Below are 24,293 nucleotides of genomic sequence, written 5' to 3'. Positions count from 1 at the left end.
CATCCTCAGTTGTTCAAACTTAACATTTCACTGTATGTAAATTATACTACAGTGTTTTTTTATCAAAGTATAGTTAATTTACAATGTTGTGTTAGTTTGAAGTGTAAAGTGATGCAGCTATATATATACATATATATATATATTCTTTTTCATATTCTTTTCCATTATAGGTTATTACAAGATATTGAGTATAGTTCCCTGTGGTATACAGTAGGTTTTGTTGTTTACCTATTTTATATATAGTAGGGTGCATATGTTAATCCCAAACTCCTAATTTATCTCTCCCCCCCTTTCACCTTTGGTAGCCATAAGTTTGTTTTCTATGTCTGTGAGTCTATTTCTGTTTTGTAAATAAGTTCATTTGTATCATTTTTTTAGATTCCAAAAATAATATACTACAATTTTTAAAAAATGAAATTTAGCTACACATAGCAAGGCAAGCCGCTGAGGACCACGGGTCCAAAGAATTGTAATGCGTTCTTTTGGGGGAAGGGACAAATAATAGGGATAATATATGACAGTTTCCTGAGAAAATGTCACTAACATTTAATTAATAATGCAATCTCCTCACATTTTACCTGGACCAGGTAATATTTATTACCCCCAATACAAAAACAGTAATTTTTCCAGTCTCTACTTAAACAAGAAAAGCCAAAGTGACTATAAAATACCTACCTAGTATATCTTCCCACAATATAATTTTAATTTCTGTGTCTCTGTAAATAGGAGAATAATTAATTAAAAGCCATATGGACATGTGGTCTACCCTGGGCCAATAAAACTAAAGGAAAGAACTTTTAGCCTGCAATAAGCCTTTGCTTTCTCTCTGCTAGAACTAAAAGACGTTTGTTTCTGCAGCTGCTGGGGTGGCAGCCATCCTGCAATCATGAAGGAAACCTAAAGGCAAACAGAGAGACAGATAAACCAAGCTGGTGACTTGTGCACACACTGTTCAGAGACCAAACCCTGGAGCCACCCCTACCTCTGGAATGTCCACTATGGGAGAAAATAAACTTCATTCTGGAATAAGGCAGATTATTTGGGGCTTCTGCCATTCAAGGTAAAATCACCACAATTTTAACTATTTTTAAATAGTCTCTCCAAAATAAGAAACTATGTGAAAGCTATTTGAAACTAGGAAACAACTCTTCACATTTTATAAACAAATTACAATTTTAGAAGTATAATGCAAGCCTTCTTAAATCAATTAAGAATTCAATCACAAAAATATAAATGACCAGCAAATAAATAATGGGTACAGGCTAGTTTTGCTTGATTGCATAAAACTGTTTACAATACATTTCTCAATAAAGAAAAATTGAATTATAACCCAAGGGTGGCTTAATTTGTACAAATTTTGAATAATGTCACATATATTTCCAAAACAGATGCTCAGAGACTCTACAAGGACACTTGGCTCAATCAGAAGCCAGATTAAAGTTCCATCTGGAGCCTAATGGCTCCATGGTTCCACTACAATTACCCAAGTCACCAAAGTGAGCCTTAATGGTTGTACCTCACAGAGTCTCTCGTAGGTATATATCTTGCCCCCTAATCTAGAAAATCTGGTCCCAAAATAATTTTGTGTGCATACATATACACACATGCAAGATTCAGTAGGCATCCAAATGCTGCTAAATTTTTTCAATGACACTGAACTTATGTGATTTGTCACTGGTTACTCATTAGCATCTTCTGGTTTTGGACACAGTTGCTGGGATATTGTCATCATCTTTGCTTGACATGGGAAGGACAATGTTCACTTCCCCCTATAATCAGCTTGCAAAGTAACTGAGATACCTAGAATAATCTCATGTTTTTCTTTTTCAGATCCTATCACAGGCATCATCTTACCAAATCAGAAAAACTGTGTGAGGCCATTTTATCTCCTAATTTCTATGTCTAGAAGTTGTCACAGAGCCACAGAATTTTAGAGCAGGGACGTACTAGGAAGCATCCAAAGATCAGCATCTAGACCAGTGCCACTCAAAGTATGGTCTGTGGTCCACTGCCGGAGCATGCACTGTTTGTTTAAAACAGTTTATAGCTACCTGACAGAGTAATAAACTTGTACTTCATGTCTTTGGTTTTTTGGTAGGAGCCCAAATTAGCAGGCTGAATTCCACCTGAAAATATGTTTGCTGACCTAGCAAGTTTTTTGTTTTGTTTTAATTTGGATGCCTTTAGATAGAATCCAGGCCCTCTGATTTGCTAAATTGACAAGGTATTTGCATCTGCTATCAGATCAGCCCTAGAAGGCATCTGAGTGTCCAATTCATAACAACAGTGTTTCACAAACTGTGAGTCATACCCCTTTTGTGGGTATCGGAAGTAATCTGGTAAGTTGCATACAGCAGTTTCCCCTCCCCCCAGTAACCTGGCATTGCATGGCCTGATATGGCATGCCATCCATACAAAAAGTAGAACACAGGTGTTAGTGTCTGCTTGTGTGGTATACACACACACACATATCTGTATATGAGTATGTGTATGTGAGCCCTAGGTTACGATTTAAATTTTCTTACTGTGGTTCATGAACAAAATAACTGCGTGAACAGCACTGTACCAGAGCAACAACTTGATTTTACAGACACAGCAGCTGCGGCTGGAGGTCACATCAGCTGGCAGCTCTTCTCTACATTCCTGACTGTGAGTGTGTGTGCACATCAATGTCTGCAAAGCCAATGTCTGCCAAGCCACACAATACAGAAAACATGCCAAAAAACTAACATTTAAAAATCCTAAATTAAAATTTTATACTAAAAATTTTTAATACAAAAAGTGAAAAAATTTATGTAAAGCAAGACATATTTGATTAAATAAAATGTTTAAACGGCTCTATGGCCCAAAAATAAAACAAAAAACAAAGCAGTACCTCGACTCAGTAGTTTAAAAATAAATAAAAATACAAATGAAATATTAAAAAAAAAAACACCACCAATATGCCAGAAAAGGGTTTATCTTCCTAATATACAATTTAGTACTTAAACATGAGAAAAACACCTGAATAATAGACAAGTGATATTAAGGAGAAAGTTATAAAATAAATATGAATGGTCAATAGCATTAAAATTGCACACTAAAGCAAGATACTACATTTCGCCTATAAAATTAGCAGAGGGGCTTCCCTGGTGGCGCAGTGGTTGAGAGTCTGCCTGCCAATGCAGGGGACACGGGTTCGAGCCCTGGTCTGGGAAGATCCCACATGCTGCGGAGCAGCTGGGCCCGTGAGCCACAAATACTGAGCCTGCGCGTCTGGAGCCTGTGCTCCGCAACAAGAGAGGCCGCCACACTGAGAGGCCCGCGCACCGCGATGAGGAGTGGTCCCCGCTTGCCACAACTAGAGAAAGCCCTCGCACAGAAACGAAGACCCAACACAGCCAAAATAAATAATTAATTAATTAATTAATTAATTTTTAAAAAATGGAAGGCCATGATATTTGCTCATAAATACAATTAAAAAAAAATTAGCAGAGATGTTTTCTTTTTAAGTATTAAAAATGAAGAACAGACCTATTAGATGGGAGTGAAACATGTAAATTTTGGCAGTAAGATTCAGAAGCTTTAATAATGTAATTACCCTTTCATCCAGTAATTCTACTTCCAGAATTTATTCTATGGAAATAATACAAACATTATCAAATTTTATTTTAAATGCAATATTATTTTTAATAGTGAAAAATTCAAATGACCCATATAGTCATCAGTGGGAACTGGCTAAATAAATTACGGTACATCCATAGCGCAGAATATTATGCAACTATTAAAAGAGATGATGTAGATTTGTAATTCCTGCCCATAATATACTGTTAAATGAAAAATAGTAATAGATGTATAAGAGCATATATTTATATTTTAAAATTTTTAAACACATTTAATCCCTCTTTACTAATACATAATAACCCAATATTTTTTAGAATAGAAGACAAGTTGCATTTTTACACAGAATTTTCTAACATGACCATTTTCTTTAAACAAGAAATAACTAAAATCATCACAAAGAAAAAAAAGAAAGAAGAAATGAAGGGAAGGAGGGAGAGAAGGACAGGAGAAAAAAGAAGCAGGCAGACAGGCAGGCAACCAGAACTAAATGTAGGAAAACCCAATATAAAGCTAAGCGATCCAGAGCCACTGGTCTTCTGAAAGGACTCCAAACCTAGCAGGAACTAAAGAAAAAGAAGTTTTTGGCAAGGAAAAAGCAGCCCCAAGCATTCAACAGTAGTATTCAAAGCAGGCATTAGCCACAGACCCCATCACTACCCTACAGGCACATTGTGAAAGTGAAGGCACGACTCATAAAAGGCCTGCCTTTTTATCCAGGAACTGACCAGAAAAAGCCAAGAGTAACGGGCCCCCTTGTGAGCTAGTGAGAACATTAACAGCAGCCCTGGCTCAAGGCCAAGAGTCAACAGAAATGGCTGGCTACAGACCCTGGGCCACAGAGGAAGCTGCAGTGCAGACAAGGAAGATAAAATCAACTCCTCTTGAGAAGCGGGAGGAGGTTGGAGTACTGGGTCTTGGTTCTCCTCCTAAAAGGACCCTTACGAGTACTGTGCAGACGTGGAGGTTCATCTCCAGCCGTCTGGCCCAGCAACTGCAGGGGACAAGCACCTGCCAAGTAGTTCAGCCCCAAGTCCCACCGTCTCTTTCTACATGACTACATAACTCAATAAAAACAATGTGAAGTACTATTCCATTTCACAAAGATCTCAAACAATTTAAAAATTAGAATGTAAAACCTCAACTACCCTTAATAATCACATTCTTAAAATAATTAATTTTCCAAGGCTACTGCTTTTCTCTATTATAAAGACATATATATAAAATACAGGCAGTCCCTAACTGGGCAACAAGACCAAAGACATTTCCCTGAACACTGCTAGATGAATGTTTTTCCTTCACTGAGACATGCTGATCAAAATGTCAAAGAACTCAGTATTCTCTTCATAAAAGTATAATCTCTAACAAAGTAAAGGGCTATCAAATATTCATACAGATGTGTGAAACAGTTCAGTCGTACAGCTTTCCCTCCTAACACCACCCATAACCTATAATGTGGGGCAGGGCTGGGGTGTGGGAGGAGGTGTCGAATTTGAATCATGGAATACTTGCTTCTGAAGGCAGGACACACCATGGATGCCATGACACATACAGGTCTTAGGGCAGGATAAGAATTCTGGCAATCCACAGGTGTATGAGTAATGGACTCAAAGACATCTTTCTCTTGGGAGGGCTCCATTTCAAATTTAAGAATGACAGAAGTCTCAAAGACAAGTTGTTTTTTCAAAATTTTTCCAGGAAATAGCCTTGCATGCCACCTCTCAAAAAAAAAGACAAAAGTTCTACAATTTAGCTAAAAAGAAGTCAATACGACATATGTGAAAACGGAAAATCTAACCATGATTTAAAACACTGATTGTGTGTAAAAAATCATTTCTAAATATTAACCAATCAATTCATCACAAATTTAAAATATAATCCACTATTTCTTTTTTTTTTTTTAATTTATTTATTTATTTTTGGCTGTGTTGGGTCTTCATTTCTGCGCAAGGGCTCTCTCCAGCTGTGGCAAGCGGGGGCCACTCTTCATTGCGGTGCGCGGGCCTCTCACTATTGCGGCCTCTCTTGTTGCGGAGCACAGGCTCCAGACGCGCAGGCTCAGTAGTTGCAGCTCAACGGGCCTAGTTGCTCCGTGGCATGTGGGATCTTCCCAGACCAGGGCTCGAACCCGTGTCCCCTGCACTGGCAGGCAGACTCTCAACCACTGCGCCACCAGGGAAGCCCCTAATCCACTATTTCTAATTCACAAGTGTTATTTTTCAAAATATGTCATTTAACAAATATTCACTAATCAACAGTAACAGAAAAAAAACTTTGGACAGTCTTCCTGATTCTACCACCTATTACTTATGTGACGCTAAGAAAATCATGCATTACATCTCCTCCTAAATAAAATGATGATTTTTAGATATAGCAAATACAGTATGTAAAGAAATGTATAAATACTCTTCTTACAATCAGGCTGAATACCCAACACCATTTTTAACAAAGCAACACTATTCGCTTGCATGAATAAAGTTAAATTTTTACAAGAGAATTACAGATGCTAATGGCATTGGTACAAATTCTTCTTGCTTCTTTTAAACACTGGCAAAGACTGCAAGAGAGAGAGAGAGATTTGCTCATCCAGAAAAAATGATTTCTACTAAGACACCACTCCAAACAAAGCAAACACACTGAAGAACAACAACAACAACAAAACAATGCATTGGCCAAGGCTAAAATAACAGAACAATACCACTGTACCAGGTAGGGCTCTTGATTATAAACAACAGACACATTCTGGTTAATCTAAGTCAAAAAGGAGTTTACTGGTTGGGTACTGAGTAGCTCAAAACTTTGAGCCATGGTTGGAGAATCAGGCTTGCACAGGAACCAAGGAAGGCAGCTCACGAAGTCCTGCCCCACAGCCTAGAATGAAGCCCGGAACGTATGTTACCGCATCAAGTCACGGAACAGGAAGGAGCATCTCAGCGGCAGCTCTTAGATCTCATGTCCATGATCTTTCTAGGGGCAGCTCTCAAGCATGCAGAAGGACAACGTAGCAGGCTTCTTTAGTCAAGAGAGGTGAGGGGCGGCCTCCTACCTAAACTGGAAAGGGGCTTAGGTAAGGCCCCGGGCAGCTGAAACCATACATGTCCTCTACTAAGATCAAGCTCTGATAGTGGACACACCTGAAGTGCCTTTACTTTGACACAGGGTCTTGCTCTAATCTATAAAAGTTCACAAATTGAAAGCTCGTAAAAATTAGTTCAAATCTTTTTATTAGATTTGCTTGTTACAATTTCCAGTCTATTTTCAAGGCAAAGGCAAAAATTTACTCTTTCTAAAGTGGTTCCATCAACCAATACAAGACTGAGTAATTTAGATGGGGTCTAGCAAGTTTCTTAATGCACTATAAGTATTGCCTCTTGCTTTATATTCTATCCGTCTGCTAATTTGGTTTCTTGCTTGCCTTTTTTGCTGCAGCTGTGCACCGGGTTAACTGTTTCAATGGTTTTCCTACAATAACCCACAAATTTTTTCCTGATCAGTGTGCTGTATGATTGGTTCTTTGTTCCTAAGATAATTATTTTACATTTGTCTACACTGAACTGCATTTGCCATCTGCTGGCCCAATCACCTAAACAATCCAAATCTTTTTGAATCTGATTGCATTGTTCCTCATTATTTCCTCTAGCTCCAATTTTAGGATCATCTGCAAACTCTGAGATCTTTTCTTTAAAGCTTGGACACATTTTATTTTAATATAGAGGGTTTTTTTTTTCAAGTGACCCTTTAGACACTCCAGCTGAAATCTTCTTCCAACTTGAAAAGTTTCCGTAAAGCTTACCCAAGTATACCTTCCACTTATACAGTCAAAGCACTGCTAGAAACAAAGCTAACTAGAACCCATTCTATTTCATCTTTCCTTATAGAGCCATGCTTTAAAAAGTGTATGTCTTCTAAGTTCTTCACTTCCAAGTATAAATATTTTGAAGAAATGCAAACATTGTTTTTTAATATGTAAATTCACGGTAATTTTTCTGTAATAACTTTCCTAAAGTACACATGGCAAAGTTTTCAACAACTTCCTGCACCTTAAGACATTTAATTTACTCATTCAAAAACTATTTGCACACACATTACTTATGAGCATTAGGTACACTGCAGTCTCAAAACCTTGGTTCAATTATTTATGTCCCAAAACTTCAGTTTCCTACTGACAAGAAGATAACTTCTAAAGACCTACTCACCTCTAGCAGTATGAATTACCTTTTATCTAAAGACTACCATATCTAAAATTTTTCTACTTCAAATTTCCCATGCTCCTCTTAATTATAAACCTTCCAATAAGTTAGTATTTCTTTTGCAGTTTTTAATACTGTAATATTGTGTATAGAAACCAATTTAGCACAATTTACCCTTCAAATTAAATTTACTTGACAAATCTGAACATAGTATATCTTCGTTAATTAATTATGACGTAGGGGATCAGGTACATCTTTAGATCTAGGAAGAATTACTAGCTCCATAATCTTTAGTGACTTCTTAGTGACTTTCCACAAAAGCATTACCTGTATAGCCCATTAAACTTATAAAAAAACTTATAAAATTGCATGATATATTTGCTGCCGTTCTGCTATTTCAAGTGGTAGATGCAGGAGACAAACTGAATTTAAGATTTATTGTCATTTATTCATTCAACAGTCAGTGAATGTTATAAGAATATAAAGATAAATGTAAGATAGCGCTTGCCCTCCAGAAGTCTGGGTAAGATATAAGTAGCTACAAGGTATCACAATATAGGTGGAGCCACATGAAGTTTGGAAGGAGAATTTACTTCCAGCTACTGGATGAGAACCTTTGTGAAGGGGATACACTTGAACTCTGTCAAATATTATGATGGCTTTTAAAAATAAATATACTAAACTATGAATAATATCACAGAAAAGATGAATATAAAATGCTAAGCAAAGTGAAATAGAAAAAAAAAAATGACCTCAAAAAAGGAAAGGGTTTGCTAGTTATTTCTATGGGGTGGGATCGTGTGTGTTTTTTATTTTTCAATTTTTCTGTAATTCTCTGCAATTTTCTGCAAATTTTCTGCAATTTTTCTGTAACATTGTTCTTATATTAAATTTTTAAAGCCATACTTTGAACAATAATTGAACACTATTAAATGAAATGCTGTGTAAGTCAAAACACTTGAACTTATAAGAGAAAATTAAGTAACAAGTATTTTTTTATATATAAAATAATTTATAAAGGATCTAAAGGACACATTAAAGAATTCACAATTTATTAAGCCCTTCTTTTTGAAAGAACTACTGATTTTGGATGGAATGTCTTTCCTTATAAGGCAGGCCTGAAAATCCATTAAGAAAAATTATTTTGAAATGGTGAATTTGCAGCTAACAATTATTAGGTTATGACTTTAGTCTAGGTTTGTGGAAGAACACTCTAATAACTGATTAGCCTGAATTTTTTTTAAACACTTATGAAGTGACAATAAGTTGCCTCCAGGTATATTTTATTTATATTTTAAGTAACATAAAAGCATTTAATAAAACTATAACAAACAACTGACTTTTATTTCAGTCTCCCATTCACTAAAACTTTGCCATTGGAGTAATACCCCATATAAATAAAGGCCTTTGACTAACTGCATTGAGTTGCATTAAACGTCACAACATTCCACATATTATTTAAATCTACGTATAATCCAGTAAAGGCATTCCAGTGAAAACCTACATGTTCTTAAATCTCCACATGATTCATAGCACAGGAAAAGAAACGAGTGTGAATAGGGAAAGGAGAGAGTAAAAGGATTTGTTACCAGAGGCACAACACTAGGAGAGTTTCAATAAACATTTACATATTTTAATACCGGCTTAGCTTTCCAAGATTCTAGTTTGACTTTTTTATTCTTTGATTTTATGCCCTACGCTATAGACTGTATTTAAATTAGTAGCAACCCATGATAACTTGAAATCCAAGCCCAACTAAAACTCATTTGAGTTGTATCGAACTATATAGGATTACTGAAATAATGAGTAATTATGTTTCATCTAGGCTGTTAATCTCCCTAAAGGATGAAATTGACTGATACTATCCTGTTAATACTCTTTCACAGACTTTTTTTTGGCTGCGTTGGATCTTCGTTGCTGCCCTCGGGCTTAGTTGCGGCGAGCTGGGGCTACTCTTCGTTGCGGTGTGCGGGCTTCTCATTGCAGTGGCTTCTCTTGTTGCGGAGCATGGGCTCTAGGCGCACAGGCTCAGTAGTTGTGGCTCACGGGCTCTAGAGCACAGGCTCAGTAGTTGTGGTGCATGGGCTTAGTTGCTCCACGGCATGTAGGATCTTCCCGGGCCAGGGCTCGAACCCGTGTCCCTGTATTGGCAGGCGGATTCTTAATGACTGCGCCACCAGGGAATTGTCCCTTTCGTAGACTGTTAATAGTTTTAAACTGAATGAAGTTAGAAAGCAAACCTCCTGGTCAAAACAAATTCAACCAAAGGCAATAAGAAAAGGTACAAACTGCCTTTCACATGCCACATCCAGTGGGCAAACAATTTATCCTGAATAAATTGTGAAGATTTAAAAATCTGGACTTTTCACATAAAAGTCTAGATTTTCTCTCAAAAAAAAAAAAAGAATCACTAGATCTAGCGACTCTTGGCCCTCTTCTGGAAAAGCTCACCAGCTGTGTGGGTTCCCACCAACCTACTTTCTTCCTCACTTTCTATTGCTCACTAAACAACAGACTATACGAACTAGCGTCTGTAACCCATAAATAGAGTGCAGAGGCAGTCGGATCTTGATTCAAATCCCAGCTCCTCCACCTCCAAGCTGCTTAACTCAGGACAAGTGGTTTAACCTCTTTAAGGTTCAATTTCTCCATCACAACAAAGCACATAATAATGTTTAACTATCAGGGGTTAAAAGTGAAATAATGTATACGATACCAAACACAAAACTAAATGTTCAATAAATGATAGTTAGTATTGCACTATTTGGATTGAAATTCTAACCCTAATTAAGATTTATCATAAACACTACCTTCCTAGATTCTATAGACACTAAAGGAAAAGTGAAATCACTATTGCCTTAGCATTCTGTAAGATCCTTTGTAAAATAAAGATAAGAACAGTAAATACCTCATAGGGTTGTTGTATTAAAGTATATGTAAAATGCTTAGAATGGTATATGGCACATCCTAAGCTCTAGAAAAGAATGTCATAACTAATAGGAGTAGTCGTTGTTCTCAGAGAGCAGGCACACGTGAGCTTATTAACTGTGAGGAGAATTAAGTGAGTAAAAATGTGACTGAATGAATACAAGACAGTTATCAAGATTCTTTCTTTGTACACAGTCTTAAGAGTCCCCTCAAAAATCCCGTATTTTTATGTTAAAGCTGAAAATCTCAGTGAAAACGAAGTTACTCTGATGTATAAACAAACTTCATATTCTGGGCTTGAACATAAATAATTATTAAACTCTGATGGCAACAAAAGAATTGACCATAATTCCAAGCGTGAAGAATGTACATTATATGATGTTCATAATTTATTTCTGAAGGAGTTTTATTAGAGTAGCCCTATTTCATGAATGCTAGAATCAGACCAATCTAGGCTAAGCTTCCTTGCTAGTTCTTTTATGCCTCCAAGGATCTCAGCAGCTGAGTGCAGGACCAGTACCAAGAAGAACCTGACTATTTTTTAGGCCTACTAGTTTCAAAGCCTCAGCCATTAAAAACAAAGAATGATGAAAAAGGGGCTGGTCAAACGGCAGCAGTGGTTCTCTGTTAAATGGTATCATATCAAAACGATGATTTGATCTTTAGCATACTAATCATCTCAGTAGAAGTAGTTTTTAATTAGTCTGGGAATAATAAAGAAGCTCAATTCTTCAAATATTTAATTTAACAAAAGATAAAGACAGTATCCCCTGGCTAAAGTGGTATGTAAGTTCCAGGTTCCCTGCCACGTCATAGAAATCCTTTCACAGCAGTCAAAACAGTGAGAAAAAGCAACAAAACTGACTTTAAAAAGAGTAATTTCCTTTCCAACCTAAATAAACTTTACGCAAACTTGCCTGTGATCGCGGATTGAACAAGCTGCGCTGCCAGCATCAGGGGAGGGTGTGCGGAGATCGAGCAGGTGCTGCAGTTTATCACAAAACCGTCTAAAATAATTGGAAGTGACAACCAGCACTACCACAGATGATTTATTAGTCTTTCACTCAGCTTTTCAGCTTCCTTGGGGCCAGAATAAATAATTTACCAACTCTGCATCTTCCAATCATTAATTCTTCCCTATGCATCCAAACTACATTTAACTCTGCTGGGTTCGGTGGAATAAAACACACAATAGGAATATTTTTCCAGATACAGTATTATCTGACCATATGAAAAGGCAAATTTGTCAATCAAGATGTACAATCCAGATGTAGAAGAATTTCAGGGCTCAAAGTCAGCAACTGCAGAGGAGTTGGTGGGAATAAAATCAAGTGAAGAGGAAACGAAAGCAGAGCCTAGGGAAGAGCTCTCACACAGATGAGGAAAGGTTTCAGTGACTCTGCAGAGAGCAAACCTAAGCAGCCACCTAGCAGGCTGACACCAGAGACTTTCAACCACGATGAGAGTCAATTCATTGACTGCTTACCGTCTCCCCTAAAACTCCCCTAAGTTACAGAAAATATGCAGTCCTCCCTCAAGAAAAAGGTCGGAACTTTAAAACGTGAACACATAGGAATTTTTTTCATGCAAAACAGACTTTATAATACAGGGCAAGATGAGGCAGCTTCTTTAAAACATTTTCGTAACTATTTTGAATGAGTTCAGGAGACAATTACATACACCCTGAAATTCAAAAAAGGAAATACAGGCAATTTTATCAAAGAAATAAATACTCCAAAAAATTATGAGAGTGACTTTAAAAGGTATGTCCATTAATTATGTAGAAAAACCACACAGAAAGCCAAAAAAATTACATCTTAAATCCATTTCTGATGTAAGCTAGTCTCTGTCTCATTAAATCAGCATCTATGATTAAAAGAGAGATCATTTTTGGTACATAATGTATTGCACTGTTAGAGCAGCATCTGTTTATTGCACCGCATAAACATTTTTCAGCTTTGTGAAACTACTGATACACAAGAAGTGATGCGGACCTAGCAATTTATTTAATCTTGTTTTATTCCAAGAAGAAGTACTGTCAGTGAAAGGGTTAATAACATTAATATTCTAATATCTGGCATTCTATGAGGCATATCAAGCTGCTGGGCACACAGTCGAAGAATTTCATAGAGTGACAGCTTTCTCTTCAATGGTTTGAGAGTACATCACAATTCAAATCTTAAGTGTGTAATATAGGGCTAAGTATACTTCTAAATATATGACTTCCACCAAAATATGAAATGCACTAAGTCCGGCTAATGAAAATTATAATATAAATGTGAATCCAAAGAATGTAATTTAGATGATAAAAGGTTCGAATAATCTCTTAAAAATTCCAAAATGTTCACAAATAAGAGAGTACCATTTTCAAGACTCAATACTTCACTGTCATTAACTGAAACAATTACATAACGACATGGGCACAAAAGCATATTGTTTACATCAAGCCAAACCACGTCGTACTTACGCACAGACCCAGTGCACTTGTTGCTATGGCAAAATAAACCCCCAGACAGCATAGGTCCTAGCCTCCCACAGGTGAAAATAAAAACAAAAATGGTAAACCTGGAAAATGTAACAAAAGGCATCTTTTTCAAGCAAATATCAAAAAAAAGATAGAGATGTTATTTTTTTCATATGGGTCGGAGAGAATAGGAGGACGTTTTTTAAAAAAAGCAGCAGGACAAGGCTGTCTGCAGGCTTCTTTGCAATTGGTTTTAAATGTCTGAGGAACTTCAGCAAGAAAAGATAAAGCAATGCACACTCTAGTGGCACCAAATGGCCTGAGGATGCCGCCTAATGCCAGCACCTGGACACAGTGGCCTAAAAAGTTGATGGCAGCTTGTCCCACGTGCTGCAAACCATGAGCCTGGCAGAGCCACAGGCATATCTGTGGGAAAAGTCTGGGCAGAGTATCCTGACCCTTAAATGCCCATCCAAAGACAAGGACAGACCCAAACTGCGGTACTGGTGTTGTCCTATTAAAGAACAATTAAAATTAATAAACCAGATGTAAAATCAAAAGCAAGGAATAGCTCAGAAACAATGTTGGGTAAAAAAGATAAAAAGGCAAACTGCATAAAGACTAACAGAATATTTCAGTTTAGTAAGAACACTCAATGAACACATGAATGTAGGTATAGTCTAAAAACCCGGACAGAAAGGATATAAACCAATTCCAGGGTGATGGTTATCTCTGGGAAAGGAAGGACTTTAAAATGTTTTTTGAAAATATATACAGCAAATGTCAATATACGAATTCTGCATGGTAAATACAAGGTTGCCTGTTCTATTTATCCTCTGTACTTTTGTGAATACTTGAACGATTTCTTAAATATTTTAAATCTAAGCCATGTCGTACATAATTTTCTTCCTAAAAATTAAAGCAATTTTACAATATTTTTACCTGAAACATGAGGGTCTACCTTTTTAAAAATCATTGCTTTGGTTGGTCTCCATATTCAAAAATTTTTATATTCCAATCTAAAGAAACTAAAAATTCTACCCTCTTTTCACAAATGATTTGGCTTAGTAACAATTTCAAATCATTAGTTCTCAGGAGACTCCATAGTTTATTTCAGACTTGAACTGAGGGATTCCACCACATAGACCTCCTAAATGAAGTTTAAAACATTCTTCCTGGGCCTTTGAATAACTAGTTTCATTTGTTGTAGAGCAAACAGGCTGAAGGACCTGACTCTACTCCTGGGCTCTAACTTCCCAGTGGGAACCTATCACTTCATTAGTGAATATGTTCCTTCTCATTTTCTCTGTTTATGTGAGGTATTAAACTTATGTTTAAAAAAAAAAAATCCTAGTAAGTCTTTAGATGTATGTAACGAAACTTTACCCTAAAGAAATCAGGACCACAGTGACAAGCTTTCTCTCTTGTATTAAAAATATCTGTAGTCAAATTTAAGTTCAGCCTCATTTCTTTACAGGCCTTTGGAAATTTGACAGGTCATCTACAGCTAAATAGAAACAAGATGCCTCCCATTTACAATCATATTTGTACACGAAAACAAAAGTTTAATACACTTTTTGTCACCATGAAGGAAATATCAAAGATACTGTTAATCTTCACCAAAACTGATCAATATTCTCTCAAAGTAGCAACCACCTGATTTAAAGAATTACTGGCTTGTTATCTTAAACAAGAAATTATATTCAACTTATACTGATGTTTTCTATCTGAAGCGTGTCATGCAATATTGTAATTTATCTCATAAATCTACTAGAGTGTGATCAAATTCTATCAACTCTGATTGGCATAAATTTGAAACAATGAAGCAATCACATCTGTTAAGCAGTTCTAGCTTGCTAGACAACATTTTAAAAGTTTATACAATAACATAATTATATTTTTTCTCCACAAGACCTTCCTGTAGCTGATTTCAGCTTTTTCATAAAGTTTTGTATGTGTACTGGGTTCAGTGGGATACAGAACAAAAGATAAGAAAAGGAGATGGAAGAAGTGTGGGAGATGGATTGACAGAGATGGTTTAAGTATGAACTTCAAACACTCGGAAAAATATTTTAACAAAATTCCAAATGAATTACAAGGTGTCAAGATACGGGAAAATAAGTTCATTTGAATAAAAAATATATAGTATATCTAACTTTATCCTGAAACTACTCCATAAAAATATGAATGTTGAATTTAAATGAAAATACATGGGCATAAAACAAAGAATTCAAACCATGCTTTATGGAACAAAACACTATTGTAGAGCAAAATTTACCACCTACCTTTTTTGGTGCAAAATTCCTAATTTTTGAAACTTAAATGATTGTTATGAAAAATTATAATAGTATGTATATAAGTTAATAGGTGAAAAACACAATATTCCAAAAGTAATTCTATGTAATTTTAAAGACATTTCAAATTAGCAAGTGAACTCAAGGATGAAAATGATTAGGCCCTAAAGATATACGGGGTGTACGGGCTAAAATGACAGAGAAATATTAAAAATAAAATTTAGGACACTGTTAAGTAACTTCATCAAGTTACTGATCCTACTGCTTTATTATCATCATGACTAAGATATGACTTAAGAGGATGTGAACATTCTACTAAATGTTAGCTAATAATAGCTAAATTATTATTATAAATCCCATCTGGGCCATTCATTGACAGTTAATCATATACAATGTTGAGACATTTCTCATCCTGTTGAACTTTGTACTTGCCACCCCTTACATGCATACATCTTCACTCCAAAGTGATACCTCTTCGACTTCCCTTCATACCAACTAGGGCCTTGTATGTACTCATTACATATTTGCTGATTGATTTATTTTAACTTATATGAAAACATGACTCATGAGTCAAACAGTTTAGATTAAAACAATTTTATTCCCTACCATTAAAGTTGAAATTAATAAAACAAAACAATATTACGATCAAAGGAAAACTTCCCAGAAAGAGACAATAGGTAATTCTGATGGTGGAAAGTGAACTCAAGACAGTGACAGAGGTCTTTTAAAGAAATCTTGTGCTAATTCAGATGTTTTCCTTTTGTCTGTGGATATGGCAGGCTTTCACAAAACAAGTATATCTTATTTTCTTAGAATTTTTCAATTTGGAATTACTGGAATGCTTTGCTAACCAAAGATGACAAAACTTTTTTCTCCATTCTTGCTTCTTTTCTATGATTTTGTTGTACTCTCCTTAATATATAAAACTATCCACTAGTCATCTATTTTTTCGTATCCTGTAGATTAATTTCTAATTAAATGCATAAAGAAATTGAAGCTCTCATGACTACTCTGTAATTTAGCTTCAATGTAAAGACATTTTTTGATTACCACAGGATACTAACAATACTAATATTTTATTTAAAAAAAGTAAATCTCCATTAAGTTTTATTTTTTAATCTATCAAACATTCACTGAATAGGATTAAAATAAGAAATAATTACAATTCTTCTGATAAAACTGTACTGTTGCTACCTATTATCAACCTCATTTCTGTATTTTATGTTTTCATTCAAGAAACATTATGCTTTGCACATAGGCACTGGGAAAAATAAGACAATTCCTGTTTTTATTACAAAGATAAGCAATGAACTAATTATTACAACATGGTATAATATGTGTTCTACAAAGGTTTGTGGAAGGTGAGGAGATATCACTGAGGAATCAGGGAAAGCTCTCAAGAGCTACATTCTGCAAGCTGAGTAAGCCAGGAAGAGGTACAGAGTGAACATCACATAAAAAGATCGACTGAACAAAGATTAACCACATGCCACATGGGCTTATTTTCTCCTTCCCCAAACCCCAAAGAGATCTCAGATTTTTGGAAAATAAATAACTTATCAAAGGAAGTAACTCATAAAAGAACTTATAAAAGACACTGAGGAAAAGGCGAACCATTTTGCCCACAGTCCAGGAACATTCAACCTCACACATCCCACCTCTACTACCCTGGTGTAGAAAAATGGAAACTACAAGAAATGGAAAAACAGACTTAGCTAACAAACAAACAGGGGGAAGAAAATAACTTCCCCAAACTGAAGGACTTGCTTCCAGAATGAAGGAGTCCCCAGAAAATCCAGTATAAACAATGAACAAAATCCACTCCAAGGCACATCATCATAAAAATTCAGAGACAAAGATTCTAAAAGTTTCCATAATTATAAAAACAAGTCATGCACAGCAGAAAACAATGTAGAAGGGGGAAAAAAGGCAAGGAACCTCTCAGTAGCAAAACTGAATGCTGTGAAACAAAGTCTTCAAAATTCTAAAAGAAAATTATGCTGCAACGTAAAATTCTATACCCAACCAAACTACTAATCATGTCTGACAGTAAAATAAAGACACTTCAACCCTCCCTAAGATCTTTTTCATATAATGAGGAAGTTAAACCAGAAAAAAAGACGATGAGTTGGGATTCACATATAAGGAAAAGAGAAAAGCTATCCAACCTCCAAGGATATCAAATCTTTGACTTTCTTCTAGAACACATGAGAACATCACAGCATAACTCTGAATGAAAATGGCAGTAGCAGTTAAACAAATAGGAAATAATATCAGAGGAAGCAATTAGAAGCAAGTATTCTTATATTATACACCTACTGCACTTCAATTAAAAAAAAAAAAAAAGGAGCAAGTATTCCTTGAGCAAAGATGCCACTGAGATTAGAGGGAACCCCCATGACAATGGCTCTTAGTCTTCAGATGACAGTCTCTACATTACACCAGGGTCAAATGACTGCCGAACTGTTGCACATTCATCTCTCAAGTTATGCTCACATGCACTATAAACAGTGTCACTTTGAAGATAAGCAAAACCATATTATACAAAAATGCATGTACACACACACACACACACACATTTTCATCCAAGATAGGGTTTAACTGTATTACTTTATAATTAGGTTTCACTTAAAAAGCCAACAACAAAATGAGTGTGTATATGGTTGGTTAGCATTAGTTATTTTTCAAATTTTCACTTATAAAATATCAAAGAAGTCAAAAAAAAAATCAAAGAAATCAGAGTAAGCCCATATATTCCTAACTAGAAGAGTGTTTATGCTAAAATATTTAATCCTATGTGAATTGTTGGCTTTGACATTTTTTTCATCCATATAAGAAGCTCCAATCTAATCTGGAAGCATCTTTTAAGCATAAGAGTTAGAAGAGCTATAAGGAATAAGTGCACATTTTGAAAACAGTGGTTCTCAATCCCACCAGATCCAATGCCCCTTTCATTCCCTGTACTATTCTGAAATGAAATTCAGAGTTAATAAAATCTACACATAGAATGTCTCTTTAAAAAAAAAAAATCTGGGACTTCCCTGGTGGTCAAGTGGTTAAGACTCCGCACTTCCACTGCAGGGGGCACGGGTTCAATCTCTGGTTGGAGAACTAAGATCCCACATGCAGTGTGGTGAAGCCAAAACAAAACAAAACAAAAATTAATTCTAAACCATGTTATTAATTAAAAAGTAATTTATAATGAAATATTTATTTCATTATGTAAACGCTTAGATAACTACTTAAGAAGAGCAAATAAAATAGTCACATATTTGCATCTATATATAATAAATAAGTTTGGATCTAAGAGGAAAAAGATCACAAGTCATTCTCTATAAGTACCAAAAAAATGAAACAGGAGAGGTATAAGAGAACTCTAGAATAAAAATTAGTATGGAGATAAGTGATTAGACAAAAATTAAATTGAATATGAAAGAGAAAGATAGAAATAAGCTTAAATGAAATAAAGATGAAAATGTCAAGACAAATTACATACTGTTGAAATAGAGAAAATTATGAAATGTGGTTATTAGTACAACTGACCTGGGTTTTATTTCTAAGTGTAGTGTCAAAATAATTACCTATACTAAGGTTGTTACACTGCAGTTACAACCTATCCCAGAAAACCTACCACACTGTCAAGGAATTAAGTCTCTAGTAGTTTAAAATACTACAATAAAGACTATATCCCCCCCAAAATATTGCCAGTGGAGTGGGTAAAGAAATTTAAGAAGTTACAGAGAATTTGTATAATAGATTGCTTATTGGAGATGGTACCAGAGTAATAGCAGTACAACATAAAAGTATAACATAAAAATAAATCATTTTAAAATATATTTTTAACAATGCATTTATCATTCTAAAAACAAAATTTTAATATTTAGGATGGCAATAATGAAATATCTTAAACAATGCTTATTAAGTAATAAAATTCAATTAATTTAATTTAGATCCATTAATTTAAAATTTAGTTTGTTATTAAAAGAGTCTTAAATATCCTGTTACATATTTGCAACCAGTATAACAGAGCTTCCAGTAAACTGCATTGCTGAACTGAAAACTTCTCACCTAAATACCTAGTTAGAAATGCTATAAATCAGGAAGTGGAAAGAATGTGTGAAGTAAATACAACTTTGAGAGTATTTCTTTATTCTACTTAAGATTCCCCTCAACACAAACTTCCCCTAAAGTATCAGATTGCTCATGTAACATCTTACAAACAACTGTCAGTAATATTACATACTGAAGTATTATCGCTTTATCTTTGAAGAGAGTTTAAGCAAGCAGACATTCAAAAGTTATGTGGTTCTCAGGACAATTTTCTGTAGTCTGAGACTGTCCCATGCATTGCAGGAAACCTAGCATCCCTGATCCCCACCCATCAAATGCCAGAAACACTCCTATAATTATTGTGACCAGCTAAAGTACTCCTCCTTAATTTCCCAAATTCCCCTCATAGGGCTTTACCACCCTTGTTTGGAAATCATACTCTAGAAGTCTTACAGAAAGAAGCATGCTATGGTGCGGAACTATATGAAAAAACGTGTTTCAAAAACAGAAAGAAACACTTTTATCAATTACACTAAAAATTATAACTTGCAATTTTATCCTCTTCCAAACATTCTTTCTTCAGCCTATATTTTTTGGTATTGTGTACTGAGGCTAACTTAAAGAGATTTGTTAACCACTCTAGAACAGATGTATATTCTCTTTATATGTTTTTTAATAGAAAGCTTTCCTATATATGACCTTTTCAATACTCCAACTTTTACTTAGCTGAATTAAAGTCAAAAATAGAATCTAATCAATAGATTGTACATGTATAGGCATGCCATGCTTCTATAATTTCATTTGTGTGATTTTATTTTCTGTGTTTGTTGTTGCTGTGTGGTTTGGGTTTAGTGTTTCATTGAGCAGCACCAATACTAAGGTGGTCAACACTAAGACACTGCATTTAGTCAGGACAGGATTCAGTATTATTAAAGACTGTTATGTGTCAGTATTATCTAGTGCCCTAGGAAATCCATGCAGTACAAGAGTCCCCTTTTTTACTCTGCAAACTCTAAATTTAATAAGGTTCTATTTAATTAGTGCAGGATTCAAATACATGTTCATGCCAAGTTTTGCAACCACACGGGAGGTAGGGGAAAGATATTTCAAACACTTACATGGGAACAACCTTAGGTTGCTGTCTTAAAATATCAGTGCAGGATGCAAACTACTTCACAGACTATCCACAAAACGGATGAGGTGTGAAAGAAATTCTGTGCTTAACGTGACCTTTGGCTGTACTTTTACTTGTCATAATTATAAAGGAGGTACTCTCAGAGCCAACACATAAGCTATGTTATTACTCTTACAATTATAGTAGTATTTCGCCAAGTGCTTCATATACTGTGACAAACTCGAGGCAAAATATACGGAAGCCCTTACCTGTGTTACAAGGCCTAACAGGCCTTGCTGAAAAAAAAGAGTGCTGATATTATACATACGTATGAATAAGAACTAGTGCATAAGAATTTTTCTTTTTAATGTACATTCAAATACAAATATGCCAGATTACCTAGTTCAACTTAACAAGTCATCTATTCTCTAAATGCAAAAAAAAACTTGAAATTGAAATTTAATACCTAATTGTGACTTTATTAAATACATGTCAAGAAGGAATTAAAAAGAAAACTATACAAAAACCAAAAACCTTTAAGCAACTCTCTTCTACAGATTCCTATTTTCCCACACAGAATTTCACCAAGGAAAAACAGTTGTTTTCAAAAATGCTTTGGAAAACTGCCAACTTAATATAAATGACATGTAACATGATTTTTTAAGGAAAAAAAAAAAAAAACTACTGGATCATCTAACATAAAATTATAAATTCTGAAGGTGTAACAAATAGAATTAGTTTTCCGTACAATGTCAAATATACCATTTATCAGAAGATTTACAAAGCAAAACAAGTATTAAAAATCCTGTAATGTATGATACAAAGAAAAATTTTACAACTATATACTATATTATGACCAACTTTGCCATACTCATCTTTCTGTTCCCAATAGTAATACCTCCTCTTTATTTTCACCTTGAAAATAGGTTCCAAAAGCTGTAAAACATCAGAGTCACACTTTATAAAAGTCATAAACACAAGCTGCCTAGGTTGGCTAACAAAAACACATAAATACTGGCCATAAAAGAAGTTTGTTTTATCATAAAATATTTTTTTAAATATTGCATGTGAATTAAGATTGCTCTTAAATATGCATTATATACACTGTTAGGGACTACTCAAAAGGAATCTGAGATGTTACTAGGGTGACCAGAGGTCCCAATTTGCCCAGGATGGTACTAGTTTATGCCTATTGTCCTGGCATTCATACAGATGCAATTATTTATAGCACTCACACCAACATCACCCAAGATTTGACCTAACAGAGCCCTGGAAATGGCCTTGGGCTTAAGAGTCAAAAGAAGTGATCTGAGCGTTAGACATCCACCAGGCAAACATTCAATCTCCCTGAGGCACAAATTCTTCTTCTGTATTTAATTCGGATCCACTATACAGGATTATAAGAAGAATCAAATCAGAAAATTCAAGAAGCTCAAGTACTGCCTACTGTTTAAAAAAGATGACCAAATGAAACACAAACTGAATATACTTAGCAAGTTAAGTCTATCAGAGATATAAATAACTACAGTCTCTAAAAACAAACAAATGAAAACAACTCAGGTGAAAAACTACATTACGCTACATTACAGAATTGTAATGTAGCATAATTACATTACAGATTTGTAATGTAATACAACAAATAAAACTACATAAAACTACATTAAAACAACAATAAAGCTACATTACAGAATTGTAATGGGCTAAGAAGGACATTTGGGAGTCAGACTAAATGAGTCCCAATTCCAGCGCCATCACTTACTGTCAGCTGTGTGGCAATGAGCAAGTTACTAAGTCTCTGTTTCCTCATTCATAAAATGAAGATAATAACTGTACTTCTCTCACTGGAAAGAGTAACAAATAATCCATGTAAAAGATGATGTGAGCACTGTGCCTGCACATAGTAAGTGCTCAGTAAATGCTAGCTACTATTATGACAATCTCCATCAACATCTCTTTTCAAAAACAAGTCCTAAGAAATTATTCAGGAGACAATTTCACATATGTGTGCATGTGTGTGTGTGCACATATGTGTATCTGTATCTTCCAATTAAAGATCACTTGGATGACACAGCTACATGTTATAGTGTGGGCTGGGTATATTACACAACTAGTATAGGAGATCTTATTCAACATTGGAGAAGGCAGCTTTTTTCTCTGAAAGAAGTCCACAGTGGCATCCTGAAGCACACTTTAAAATAAAATTCCATATCTAACAACATCTGTGGTTGTTCATCTAGAGAACAGAAGAGTCACAGATATGTACAATAAACACATTTTTAAATCCACGTATATAAATCAAATGAAACCGCTTCCTTTAAGGCAAGCATATGAAGATACTAAAGCAATATCCCAATTAAACACTCATACAGTCAATATTTCAAAATAAGAAATTTGGGTTTACATATGCACAGTTTAAAATTCTATAGTGAAACCTGTCTACAGAGGTCATTTTCCCTATATTTCAACAGCATATAGTTCAAGTTGAAATGTACAATGTTGCTTCTCTCTGAAATGTTAAAACTGTGAAGTACACAGTAATTCACTGCAAGCAAACACAGGAGAAACACTATGTTGTACACATGATACCCTTTAACCCAATTACTTTAACTTATTCATTAAACCCATTCAAAACGGGAACACTAATAACTTGTGCTACCTTACGAAACAGAGTCAGAACTAAGAAGAAATACTTTATTTGGTTAAAAATAGAAACTTCACGTAAGAGAATTATTAGGTAAAGACAGAGAAATTATAGCTGGCATTTATAAAAGACCCTTGTACATTTTTAGCTCATTAAAATAAAGTGGTATAAAACTTTCCATAAGAGATATGGTATAAAATAAGTATGTCACTAAGACTGATATAAAAATCTATATAAATATCATGCTGTTTTCCAAATACACATGTAACAGGTATTTAAAAAAACAAAGGGCTACATCAGTCAAATTTATATCTCAGCAATCCAAATCTAAGTTGGACTTCATTTCTCTGAGCTTTCCTAAAAATATTCCAGTAGTAAAATAGCTTTGACACTAAAATAAAATAACTAAGACTCCATTATCTATTCTATAGCAAGTAAGAAATACCGACCTGCCCTTTAGAGATACCAAGGATAATGTGGACTGAGGTTTATATGTTCTGTCTCAGTTTACAGGCTATAGGCTATATAATTAATTTGTAAGTGACTCTACAATAAGTATGCACACAACAAACAAATATTGTATCACAGGTAACCCTAAACAGGTAAACTTAGAGCTAAACAAAGCATAACTGAAATTTTATCACTACCATAAGTTACTTTAAAAAAAAAATCCCTGGGCATTGCAATGAATATACTTTTGCCTTAGAGCTAATACTTTAATTTTAAAGAACCACAAAGAAAAAAATCAAAACTAGTCAGTAACAATGCAGCATCTAAAAGCAATAAACTCAAAATTAAGTTATAAATAATTTAAAGCATGTCATGAAGATGTATTAATAATTCATCAGATAAATAATTTACTAAATAATCAAATAAATAAATAATGAAATACATAAATAAATCAGCAAATAAATAATTCTGCAAAATAACCTAAACAATAAGTCACCCAAACAAATCACAAACCTACAAAACTACAATGATTCTTTGGATTCTGATAGTTTTAAATAAGCAA

The 24,293-nt window shown here is 34.8% G+C and overlaps 1 protein-coding gene across 7 annotated transcripts in view; it reads right to left on the bottom strand.

Annotated features, from left to right (window-relative positions):
• TBC1D5 (TBC1 domain family member 5) overlaps window positions 1-24,293 on the bottom strand; it is a 538,946-nt gene that overhangs the window by 459,385 nt on the left and 55,268 nt on the right. The window lies entirely within an intron of this gene.

Source organism: Balaenoptera musculus, chromosome 4 (genome assembly GCF_009873245.2).
Source record: "Balaenoptera musculus isolate JJ_BM4_2016_0621 chromosome 4, mBalMus1.pri.v3, whole genome shotgun sequence".
Lineage (NCBI taxonomy): Eukaryota > Metazoa > Chordata > Mammalia > Artiodactyla > Balaenopteridae > Balaenoptera > Balaenoptera musculus.
This window is presented reverse-complemented; position numbering and strand designations above follow the sequence as displayed.